The sequence below is a fragment of the Salvelinus sp. IW2-2015 genome, linkage group LG31 (assembly GCF_002910315.2).
Source record: "Salvelinus sp. IW2-2015 linkage group LG31, ASM291031v2, whole genome shotgun sequence".
Lineage (NCBI taxonomy): Eukaryota > Metazoa > Chordata > Actinopteri > Salmoniformes > Salmonidae > Salvelinus > Salvelinus sp. IW2-2015.
In genome coordinates this window covers 12349281-12359332 of record NC_036870.1, presented here as the reverse complement: position 1 = coordinate 12359332, position 10052 = coordinate 12349281, and the positions used below count along the sequence as shown (strand labels likewise).

General features: G+C 42.7%; 1 pseudogene; it reads left to right on the top strand.

Moving 5' to 3' along the window:
• The first annotated feature begins 7256 nt into the window (after nucleotides 1–7256).
• Nucleotides 7257–7883, top strand: LOC111955495 (CMP-N-acetylneuraminate-beta-galactosamide-alpha-2,3-sialyltransferase 1 pseudogene; annotated as a pseudogene).
• Nucleotides 7884–10052: the final 2169 nt, after the last annotated feature.

The following is a 10052-nucleotide window of genomic DNA, read 5'->3' as shown; positions in this document are numbered from 1 at the left end:
GATCAGCTGATCGTTACGCTGGCAGCTAAATTAAAATCACGTGCCGAGATGTCCGACCCTCTGCCATTTCTAATAAGAGGGGCATCTGACCTTTTGACCTTGACTAAGGTTTATCTTCTGTGGCCGGGATATCTTGCAACAAACTATAGACATCTACTTTGTGCATGACACAAGTACTTTTACCAACAATTGTTTACACACAGATTATTTCACTTAAAATTCACTGTATCACAATTCCAGTTGGTCATAAATTTACATACACTAAGTTGACTGTGCCTTTAAACAGCTTGGAAAATTCCTGAAAATTATGTCATGGCTTTAGAAGCTTCTGATAGGTTAATTGACATAATTTGAGTCAATTGGAGATGTATCTGTGGATGTATTTCAAGGCCTACATTCAAACTCAGTGCCTCTTTGCTTGATATCATTCAAAAGAAATCAGCCAAGACCTCAGAAAAGAATTGTAGACCTCCACAAGTCTTGTTCATCCTTAGGAGCAATTTCCAAACGCCTGAAGGTACCACGTTCATCTGTACAAACAATAGTACGCAAGTATAAACACCATGGGACCACGCAGCCGTCATACTGCTCAGGAAGGAGACGCGTTCTGTCTCCTAGAGATGAACGTACTTTGGTGCGAAAAGTGCAAATCAATCCCAGAACAACAGCAAAGGACCTTGTGAAGATGCTGGAGGAAACAGGTACAAAATTATCTATATTCACAATAAAATGAGTCCAAAATCGARATAACCTGAAAGGCCGKTCAGCWAGGAAGAAGCCACTGCTCCAAAACCGCCATAAAAAGCCAGACTACGGTTTGCAACTGCACATGGGGACAAAGATCGTACTTTTTGGAGAAATGTCCTCTGGTCTGATGAAACAAAAATAGAACTGTTTGGTCATAATGACCATCATTATGTTTGGAGGAAAATGTGGCAGGCTTGCAAGCCGAAGAACACCATCCCAACCATGAAGCACGGGGGTGGCAGCATCATGTTGTGGGGGTACTTTGCTGCAGGAGGGACTGCTGCACTTCACAAAATAGATGCCATCATGAGGGAGGAAAATTATGTGGATATATTGAAGCAACATCTCAAGACATCAGTCAGGAAGTTAAAGCTTGGTCCCAAATGGCTCTTCCAAATGGACAATGACCCCAAGCATTCTTCCAAAGTTGTGGCAAAATGGCTTAAGGACAACAAAGTCAAGGTATTGGAGTGGCGATCACAAAGCCCTGACCTCAATCCTATAGAAAATTTGTGGGCAGAACTGAAAAAGCGTGTGCGAGCAAGGAGGCCTACAAACKTGACTCAGTTACACCAGCTCTGTCAGGAGGAATGAGCCAAAATTCACCCAAATTATTGTGGGAAGCTTGTGGACGGCTACCCAAAACGTTTSACCCAAGTTAAACAATTTAAAGGCAATGCTACCAAATACTAATTGAGTGCATGTAAACGTCTGACCCACTGGGAATGTGATGAAAGAAATAAAAGCTGAAATAAATCCTTCTCTCTACTATTATTATGATCTTTCACATTCTTAAAACAAAGTGGTGATCCTAACTGACCTAAGACATGGAATTGTTACTAGGATTAAATGTCAGGAATTGTGAAAAACWGAGTTTAAATGTATTTGGCTAAGGTGTATGTAAACTTCCGAGTTCAACTGTTTGAGCACCGGGGCAAACTAACACAGCAGTTCATTCCCTCGCGGAGCGGTGGCCAATGCTCGTTCCTTCCATTCTTTCCGAGCAGGGTTTTTCGGCTCTAAAAATCAAATCAAATCAAATTTGATTGGTCACAAACGTGTGTTTAGCAGATYTTTTTGCGGGTGTAGCGAAATGCTTGTGTTTCTAGCTCCAACAGTGCAGTAATATCTAACAAGTAATATCTAACAATTTCACAACAATACACACATATCTAAGTAATTTAATTTGTATTGGGAAGGGTTCGTTCGGCTCTACCCGACCAGGGTTCGTCCCTTCCTCCRGAGCAGGGGTCGTTAGTCGATGGCGGGTTCGGTTGGCAATGGCAGGTCGCCGGCTGGCCTGGTGGCGTGGTAACGTTGGGTGTAGACTCTAGCAGCTGCGTCAGGTGTGTCCCCAGTGTCTGTAGTCACAGGGGACACAAAACATACAATTAGAGCATGTACTGGCCAACAATTAGAGAAGAGGACGTTGGTGGCACCTTAAATGGGGAGGACYGGCTCRTGGTAATGTCTGGAGAGGAATCAGTGGAATCGTAATTGTATAGMAATTAGTTTGGGGAGGAAGGAGGTGATAGGGAATTGGCAACAGCTACCTCAAGTCAACGTAGTCTATTCCAATCTGGGAGATCACGACACACAGTGCAAGCAAACAAATAGTTCATGCAATTCAATTTTACACGCGAGGATGTCAGAAGGTGAATGCAATCGTTGTCAATAACACACTTGAGTTAAATGCCCTGGTAAATAGGGGATGATGGCRAAATCAAAAGACATGCTGCTAATAGAAACATAAAGGCAGAATGGCAGTCTAGTCTAACGTGTGACACAACACACAAAGGTACATACTCACTCACATCAGCAAATACATACATTTGCACATCTAATATACACACATTGCCAAAAAAGGTATATTACATTTTTGGAATGTTGCATTTTTCCAACAAAAGGAACGTCATGCACACACAACATAAACAGATATACTCACTCAGACAGTCATTCATTTACACAGATCAGCCTACACACACATTCACAACTTAAACATTAAGCGTCTGAATCGYTATGAACACGGAATCTTCCATGCCTATAGGACTATGACAGGTTCTTGGAGGCTCGTTGTCATAAGTTTCTAAATTACTATTCAGTTCTCCAACATTGGCCATAGGTGGCCCCGTAATGACATTCTACCAGGCCAACCAACCATGCTCTCATGGTGTCAGTTATCGTTTCCATCGAAGGGCTCTGGTGAAGCCTAGAGTAAGGCCTAYATGTACTAAGCGTTTGCATCATACATTATATTTACAGGTTAGGCCACAGAATACTGCAAGCCATACATCGACCGTACCCTGTCAGGTGTTCTGCTATTGGCTAATCACTTTGGGCAAGGTGGCCCTTCCCCATGTCCTGCCTTAATTTAAGTCCTTTTTAAAGAGCTTGCAAAAGCCCTAAAACTCTGTTTGGTCGCCCCAGCGTTCCATAGTTTCAYCTGGTGACTGGCCAATAGCAGAACACCTTACAGGATGTTATAGGACAGGGGAAATGTACCAGTCCCCCTGTCACAATATACACACCTTGATACGCACATGCACACACATTACACATAACATAAGTACACGATCAAAAGAAAGTAAAGTATGAGCCAGAAACCTGTAACACATGGTTCTCATTGGATTGGTCACTTTAATACCCCCGCTCTTTATTTCTCTGCATAAGAATAACAGTATAGACCGGCATCAATTCTGGTCCATGCTGGTCTGTGCTGGTCGGATACTGGTCAAGTTGGTCTGACCAGAATGGTCAAGTTGGTCTGACCAGAATGGTCTAGCAGCTAGACCATGCTGGTCAGACCAGCTTGACCAGCTAGACTCTAGCTGGTCAAGCTGGTCTGACCAGCATGGTCTACCTGGTTAGGCTGGCTGACTAGCTGGTCAAGCTGGTGATGCTGGTGACCAACTAATGCTGGTGATGCTGGTATGCTGGTGACCAGCTTATGCTGGCATCCTGGTGATGCTGGTGACCAACTAATGCTGGAATGCTGATGATGCTGGTATGCTGGTGACCAGCTTATGCTGTTATGCTGGTGACCAAGCTGGTCCATGCTGGTCAAGTTGYTCTTCAAAACCACGCCCATCATTATCATATTTCACAGCGTGCTCTATTGCAGTTAGATTTTTAGAATTGTTTGTTTCAATATGTTTTTGTTTGTTGTGTTTTGGCACATGTACATGTMCATTGATTGATTAATTAATGTTATGCTACAAAAAGATTAATAACATACAGTTTTCTAAACCAATTCAATCTGTTAGTTGGACTTATTTCACCCATTACTGAAATGGTTGTTCCAGTTTAGATTATTTAGGTAGTCTAATTTATTCATCTTTCWAACCCTGACAATCATTATTTTCTTGCAATTTGTGGGTGAATAAAAGTTCAACTAGGAATGAAACATCATAATGTGACTTAACTATGGATTTGCTTGTGACCAGCATATACCATGTACCAGTGTCCAAAACAAAGTGAAGGCTGGTCACCAGCAAAAAACACAGCAAAGGCTGGTCACCAGCAAAAACACAGCAAAGGCTGGTCACCAGCAAAAACACAGCAAAGGCTGAAGGTCACCAGCAAACACACAGCGAAGGCTGGTCAACAGTGTTCAAAACACAGCGAAGGTACCAACAAAAACACAGCGAGGGCTGGTCAACAGCAAAACCAGAACTCGTCACCAGCATATGCTGGTCTATGCTGTTTTTCAGCAGGGTTGCCAGAGCTTTGACAAGAAGACATGACAATGAAATGTGGAAATGACATGTTCACCCCCAGTCTTTCCACTAGARGTTGGAACATTGCTGCTGGGACTTGCTTCCATTCAGCCACAAGAGCATTAGTAAGGTCGGGTACTGATGTTCGGGGTGATTAGACCTGGCTCGCAGTCGGCGTTCCAATTCATCCCAAAGGTGTTCTATGGTGTTGAGGTCAGGGCTCTGCCAAACTTTGCAGTTGGCACTTTGCATTGGGGCAGGTAGCGTTCTGACAGCTGCCAATTCCAGATTTGTCTGTCGGACTGCCAGATGGTGAGGCGTGATTCACCTCTCCAGCCGATGCTTGGCATTGCGCATGGTGATATTGCTTCCAGAGGCAGTTTGGAACTCGGTAGTGAGTGTTGCAACCGAGGACAGACGATTTTTACGCGTTACGCGCTTCAGCACTTGGTTCCGTTCTGTGAGCTTGTGTGGTCTACCACTTCGCGGCTGAACCGTTGTTGCTCCTAGACATTTCCACTTCACAATAACAACACTTACAGTTGACCGTGGCAGCTGTAGCAGGGCAGAGATTTGACGAACTGACTTGTTGGAAAGGTGGCATCCTATGACGGTGCCACTCATTACCCCGATCCACCAGCCTTAACATGGTGGCCAGGGTCATAGAGGGGGTTGACATGGTCGTTCACGTGCTACTGTAAAAATTGCCTTGTCCCGAGCTCTTGGCACTGGTAGCCAAATAAAACTTTAAGGAGGCAGCCAGATTAGGGAATTCTATGCCATGTAAAACCCTTAAAGAGGTAGGGTGATATGAAGGTGGATATGAAGGGGGATAAGAGGGGTTTCGTTAATCGTCTTATGTGGTTAAGTGGGTGTTTTGGACATTAGGCAAACCCTAAAGCCTGTTTTCCAAGGAGAGTAACGTGACTCCGATCTAAACATCATGTTTATAGGGGACCTTCGCCACCTGAGAGAGTTGGGTACCGTTTTTTGTTCTCATTGTATCAGAAGGCAGTCACCCAGTTAACTCTACAGAGTATTATATCAAGTTGCTAGCTTGATATAATATCCTGTCAATATCCTGTAAATTCAGAGCACCACTACAGCTTCTTAGGTGTCATCATCATCTCTCTCCCAATGCTCAGAAGTTCTAGTTGACCAAAGCTTCAAACATGGCCTTCGTTAACCCAGTAGAAAGATCAGGATAACTCCCTCTGYATCCCCTGTCTTCTCTACCGRTGTTTATGTTCCCCTTGTAGGCACTCATCTGGTGCAACACGGAGATTTCCGCTGTTTGTGATGTCCATTCTGTAATTTTATTGGGTAACCCTGCTAGCKTGAAGAAGAGATTAGAGTGTGGAGGCAAGATAAGCCTAGTTTAAGCGCACTACACTGCTTCCTGAGTTTGACTTGGATCGATTTCCCTGTTTGTGGGTGTTTGAAGGATCTGCATTTATAAGTGCCATTGCATTGAGCACAGCCATTACACTTGTAATTTCCATCCAGTAGGGGCGCAAATAGACGTTGTTCAGGAATATCTTGGGGTGGTAAATCAGAGTGTACCAATTGYTCTCTGAGATWTCTGCCCCGCGAGAATACGACCAAGGGAAGGTCCGAAAACACACTACCAAGACTATCATCGGATTTTAGAATGTGCCAATATTTGTGAACGATTCCCTTGATTTGTTCAGAGCGCTTTGAATAGCGGGTAGTTAGAATGCAAGAATGTGTCTTTTRYRYAGACTGCCCTTGAAAAAGGTCATGTCTCGTTTTGTTTTGAATTTTCTCAATGGCAATATTAATCTGATCATTTTTGTACCCCCTCTCCTTGAACTTTCTTTGTGTCTCAGCCATATTTRTGTRGAAATCTGATTGTTTTTCCACCTACTTATAGCAATTGGTAGGGATGGGTAGCCACAGCCAGTCGCTTCAGTGTTAAGCAACTCGGTTAAGCGTGGGTGAAAAGTAACCACACTCTAAATTTAGACAACTCAATTCGATTAACAACTTTGTTACTGGAGATCTGCTAGACCAGTGGTTCCCAACCTTTTCCTTTTCCGGGGTAAATTACTACCAGATCATTGTCCAAAGCTACAGAGAACCACCATTCGTGGAATTGCTGAATTTGATCAGTCAAATGTATCAGTGAATGCCGTACCCAAACTGTTGCTCTAGTGTAACTAGCTGTGCATTTTTAGAGTGGAAAAGACGCAAAGGAATCATTTGAATTTTATTTTCACTGTATACCAACGGGAGCGAAGTTGTCTTTTAGCTTTTGTCATGTGTTGATCTTGGGGGCTATATATTTGGTAGCTGTACGATTCATATTGTATACTTAGATTGTTTGTGCTTCAGATCCATTGCAAATATGTTTGCGTTGATTGGTGTGGTGGGTCTCCATGCTCCTCCTGGGGGTGTGCACTTTCACACTCCCCATCATGGATTTAAAAGCGTTGGGTAGATGGAGTTTCCAGTATTCGGTGGAGGGGAGATTTCTGGTGGGCACTTTGGGCAAGTGTGGATAATTAGAACCACCCCAAAAATGTGGCTGCAACCTCAATGTAAAACTATCCACAAAATGCATTTCTTCATGATCAGAAAAGGTTGGCTTCTCACCGTTCTACTCTGCATCACCACTATCTTTGTTTTTTTATCTTGGACAGCCATCCTATTTCTTTTTTAAATGCCCTCCGGTTGCCGGACTTCCAGTACAGTAGCTCTGCACGTCACTGTCTCAAATGTACGACACAGCCGGGCGATGACCTCTAGTTTCAGAAGTGCTTCTGACCTATATGTGGACGCTGTGCTGTGGTGGAGAACTCTGCCAACATCAAATGCTCTAACTATGTAGACCTCATCAACTCCAATGATATCATCATCAGATTGTACAAGGCAGTAACCAAGGGCTATYAGGAGGATGTGGGGAGCAGGACCAGCCATCACGTCATCTACCCGAAGAGTGCCATGGATCTGGACAACACCACTAGTCTCCTGCTCTTTCATTTCAAGACTATGGATCTCCAGTGGCTACTCGGCGCAGTGACTGATCCTAAACCCAAGATTAAAGCCAACAAAGATTTGGTATTGGTTCTGAATCCTGTTTTCATGAAATATGTTCATGAAATCTGGCTTGCCTATAACATCCACTGGATTCATGGCTTTGATATTTGCTTTAAACATTTGTGACGAGGTGAATGTGTATGAATTTGTGAAAGACATAAATGGGAACTGGCACCACTACATTAAACACTAACTGACAAAACGTTTGATACTGGACAAGAACACAAAGGGCCAGTTTCCCAGATACAGATTAAGCCTATTCCTGGACTAAAAAGCAAGCTCAACGGAGCCTACGAGTACAATGTTATCACGAAGCTCTCTGAAAAACACAAACTACACGTATTTAGAGGATGTCGATAATTCATCCGTATTAGTTCACTAGCATACAACTGTGTTTGCTACAAATATATATTTTAATGGCAGAATCAAATGGGTGTTAAATATATTAGACCTCTATAGTTAACCCTGACTTCAGGGGCAGTAATGCCGCTGTTAAAGAGTGAGTGGGATCATTTGGAATTAAAATGACATAGTTCCCACTTCCGGGTAGAAATAGATTACTCTGTGTCCGAGAAGTCGTCCATGGGGTTTACCTGACTTCACTACATTATTGACCTGGAGTATGGTTACAGAGACTTTGTGAGACAATTTATAATTGTCTCTCTAACGCGTTTAATCTGGACTCATGATCATATTATTATTTCTTACAACCCCAATTTGCACTGCCTCAGTGCTATTAAGTAAGATTGACATTGCGCGAGCTTTTGATGACCGAAAAGGGAAAAACATTTTGTCCAGAGTACCCAAGATATTTGGCACAGTAGCAGATGGAAAAATCGAGGTCAGTGGGTCAAAATAACAACAATTAGAAAGCTSAGGAATGTCAGCTCATTTGGGCAGAGCGAGGCCTCAAGTTACTCTTGTGTTGCTCTTTTTGGAGACAGAGGGGTCATGCAAAGTTTGGGAACAAGAAATGCCGCTTGATCAAATAGGTTCAACATGCAGTGTACGTGCCCTTCAGGATCTGGTCTAGGAGTGTAGGTGGCTGGTAAACTACTTAAAAGAGTTCTGTTCCAGAAGTGGSACACAGGAGCCGAACTTAGCCGAGCCAAGTCAGCTGCACTGAGCTGACCTGGTTACGCATCCACCAGTTGCTGGAACCATGCTTAAAAGGAACATTTAAAATAATATGATCTTCAGATTAAGCAGTGTGGTTCGGGTCAGCAGCATGATAGCGTGAAAATGTCAAGAGAGATAAAAATGTCCATTCTCCCACGACAGGATAGAAGGGTGGTTTAAGGTTCTTTTTCCACAGCCTTTCTCCTTCATAAATGATTTAATTGAGTCAAAAAGCTGACACTTGAGTYGTCCCTGGAGTTGTGGGGAATGTATGCTAARGCCAAGAGTGTGCAAGGCTGTCATCAAGGCAAAGTTGGCTACTTTGAAGAATATAAAATATAAAATGTATTTTGTGTGTTMAACACTTTTTTGGTTACTACATGATTCCATATGTGTTATTTCATAGTTTTGATGTCTTCACTATTATTCTACAATGTAGAAAATAGTAAAAATATATAAAAACCCTTGAATGAGTAGGTGTGTCCAAACTTTTGACTGGTACTGTAACTTAGGTTGAAGTGTTTTTGAGGAAGTTTCGGCTTGCAGTGCAGCATTGCTAATATCGGTTCGTCTCTTTACGTTCATACATTTTTACAATGCTAATATGCTAACTCCTGGTTGGGGCAGAAGTAATTCATGGATTATTCTGGATTCTGTCACCATTGGCCTTCAGACACAACTCAAGGTAAGGATAATTCGGCCCAAATATAGATTTTGCAAGGCAGCTACGTACCCCAGATCAGCTGCTTCCTCAGAGTGGTTGACATCCTGCCCCAGTTAGGACTGTGTGGGGAAAATTTAGTGACCCAGGTAGCCAAGGTATTCATAATGACAGATTAACACTTGAAGTCAGGGTCACCTATGACTAATTCAGGCCGACCGTATATGTGTTCATGATATTATATTGACATTTATTTTGAGAGATCTCTTGCCTGTTATCCAAGCAGCTGAGCTCATCTGTGTTTACAGAGACAATTACCATGGTCCAGTTTTTAGTTTTTATTTCACCTTTATTTAACCAGGTAAGCTAGTTGAGAACAATTCTCATTACAACTGCGACCTGGCCAAATAAAGCAAGCAGTGCAACACAAACAACAACACAGAGTACACATGGAATAAACAAACATACAGTCAATAACACAATAGAAAAAGTCTATACAGTTGTGCAAATGTAATAAATTAGGGAGGTAAGGCCATAATACAATTAGACAATTAACACTGGAGTGATAGATGTTCAGAAGATAATGCAAGTAGAGATACGGGTGCAAAGGAGCAAAAAAAATAAATAACAGTATGGGATGAGTAGTATGGATGGGCTATTTACAGATGGCTATGTACAGTGCTTGATCTGTGAGCTGCCTGACAGCTGGTGCTTAAAGCTAGTGAGGGAGAATATGAGTCTTCAGCTTC